This window comes from Myzus persicae, unplaced genomic scaffold (genome assembly GCF_001856785.1).
Source record: "Myzus persicae strain clone G006 unplaced genomic scaffold, MPER_G0061.0, whole genome shotgun sequence".
In the NCBI taxonomy this organism is placed as follows: domain Eukaryota; kingdom Metazoa; phylum Arthropoda; class Insecta; order Hemiptera; family Aphididae; genus Myzus; species Myzus persicae.
Window position 1 is genome coordinate 1 of NW_019100819.1, and position 3,243 is coordinate 3,243.

General features: G+C 31.5%; 1 pseudogene; it reads left to right on the forward strand.

Moving 5' to 3' along the window:
- The first annotated feature begins 5 nt into the window (after positions 1 to 5).
- Positions 6 to 2,439, forward strand: LOC111026278 (annotated as a pseudogene).
- Positions 2,440 to 3,243: the final 804 nt, after the last annotated feature.

Genomic DNA, 3,243 nt, shown 5'->3' on the forward strand with positions numbered 1-3,243 from the left:
TTACAAAAAACATAAGTTCCGATTTAAAGCTGCAAGTGTCAAGAGCAGAAATTAAAATAGCATCATTTGTGGCGGAACATAATATATCGTTCTTAGCCACAGACCATCTAACAGAAATGCTCAAAGAATGTTTTCCTGACTCAAATATTGCTAAAAATTTAGCAATGAAAAGAACAAAATCAACAGCTATAATTAAAAATGTGATAGGATTGTCACACAAAGAATCATTAGCTGTGACACTAAGGAAAACTAAATTTAGTGTTCTTACCGACGAATCAACAGATATTGGGACAGTTAAAACTGCATGTGTTGTTATAAGGTTGGTTATTGTTTATTAAATGTATTTAGTTTATAGTAAATTCATATAACAGATAGGTACTTCAGAAATTAAATATTTACTAGTGTATTATTTCACCCAAGTTATGTCATATAAATATAAAATTTGACTATGATGTTTATTCACTTATTTAATATTGTAACAAATTTACTTAATGTGTTTATAGATATTTTGATGAGAAATCTGGTCACGTTGAAAGTGTTTTTTGGGATTTGCATAAAATATATGATTCATCTAATCCAGGAAATGCCACTGCTGAACACTTATATAATGGCTTAATAAATTCCTTGATATCATTTGATATATCAAAAAATAATATAATTGGATTTGGGTCCGATGGATGCAACGTGATGATGGGCGAAAATAATTCTGTTGCATCACGATTTAAAATCAACTGCCCAGGTAAATTAAATTTATTACATATTAAAAAATTATTTATTTATATTTTTTTATTTACTTGAATTATGTAAGGCATTTACGTGATTACATGTGTATGTCATTCCGCACATTTATGTGCGAGTGAAGCATGCAAAGAACTTCCAAGGTCTTGTGAAGACATGGCAAGAAACATTTATAACTTTTTAAAGTCAAGTTCAAAAAAACAATGTAACCTACAAATGTTTCAAACATATTTGAACCTTAAGCCCCATAAGATATTACATCCTTCTCAAACTAGATGGATTTCGTTGAATTCTGTTGTTGAACGATTACTAGAGCAGTGGGATGCTCTAAAGTTATACTTCAACGAAACATATCTTAGTGATCGCTTAATATCATCAGAACATATTTATCTTGCCCTTCACGATCCATTTGTAAAATTATATTATTACTTTTTAGATTGGGCACTTCCTAAATTTACAAGGTATATTAAATATATATTCTATATATACACTATATTGAAATTAATAATCAATTAATATTATTATTGATGGTAGGTACAAATGTATTAATTATTTATGACTTGCAGATTCAATCAATATTTTCAAACCCAACAAGTAGTCATTACCGACTTGCATGATAAAATAATTTTGTTTATACCAAGATATTCTTTTATGCTTTTTAAAAAGAGATTATGTAATGCAAACACCATTGGATCAAATTAATCCAAAAAACGGAGAAAAGTTATTAACCGATAGACAGTTATATCTTGGTGCTCAAGTTATAGAACATATTGATGATCCATGTATTGTTGCACAATCAGCTAGGAGAAAAGAATTTTTTGACAGGTTAAATCAATATTTTTATAGGAATACTTTAGATACTACAAAAATAAAATAAAATAATAAGAATGTTTAAACTTATACCTGTTTCAGATGTCGTAAATTTCTACAAACATCAACAATAAAATTGAAGAAAAGATATAACATGGCAGATCCAATTCTTTCCAAACTCCAGGTTCTCAAACAAAGTAATGCGTTATCAATGAGCTTTAGGGAGAGTGTCAAGGGAACTTCCCTGGTCCCATTAATTAAGTTACTGCCATGTATAGTTCCAACAAATGATGTTAAAAAAATTCAATTAATTGATGATCAGTGGAGGCGATTGCCATTAAGTATTGCACAACTACCAGAGAATATTGAGGACGAAAAAGAAATTGATGTTTTTTGGTATATTGTACTTTAAACATGTTACTTAGTACTTGAAGTTAAAAATTTTATGTTTTTATAACAGGTGGAAGATTAAGGAAAAAGGTTTAGATAACGAAGCAGAATGTTTCACAGAACTTTGTGACTTTGCACTGAACATTATTAGCTTGCCTCATTCTAATGCAGATTGTGAACGCATTTTTTCAAGTGTCAACTGCATAAAAACCAAATTGAGATCCCGACTGCTTACTGAAACCGTTGGTGGTCTACTACATACTAAGCAATGCATTAAAGGTGGTAGAGAATCTGGTTTAAATTGTGTCAACTTTGAACCTACTAAATGTATGTACCAAAAAATGGCACACAATACACTGTACACATCTTCTGATACCAATGTTGCTAATGACATCACAGAAGACATTATTATTTAATACCTATAGGTAATTGACTGTATTTTATTGTGTGTTTAACTATCACCTTCAATATACGATTTTATTGACTATAATGTATCTTAAACTGTAGTTACTAGTTTATTAAAACTTGCAAACCATCCTAAGTAAATTGATCAGTTAATTACACAATACACCATATTCGTTTTGAGCAAAAACATTTATTGCATTTAGAACCATCTAGATAAGGACTATCAATTTTTCCTCATTTTATGCCACGGTCTTAGATTTATGCTATATCTTGATGATTAGACACTGATATTATTGATAATGATATCACAATATAGTATTATCATGTATTATCACAGATATATAAAACAATATATATATATCTTTTATATATCTGTGTGTATTATACATGATATTATCATGTACGAGAATTTATATGACATGTACGAGTATTTAAATTTTTTGATACGAGTATTCGATTTGAAAGTGTGGCAACCCTGGGTGGCGGCGAAAAGTCCAGCGGCGAAAAAGTCCGCGGCGAAACGGTGCGCCGGCGAAACGGTCGCGGCGAATCGGTCGCGGCGAAATGTCCGGGTTCGCTTTATTATGGCGATATCACTTTAAGAACCCCTTACAATAATTAACCGTAGATGAAAAGGTAACACGAATTGCGTCCGGGACGCAATTCGTTCAAAAAGGTTCGTCTACCTGTTTTGGTACGCAATTCGTGTGTACCCATATACCCTCGGACAATTAAAAACGAAAATATCCCTCGATTTGCTATGCAACACCACGTCACCACCCCAAGTAGGTTACAATGTTGAAAAAATGCAATTTAACGGAACGAATTTTAAAAAAAAAGTCCAAAAGCTAAGTTCTTTGGCCTGGTCCGAACTCATATCAGTACGCGTGACACAGTGTG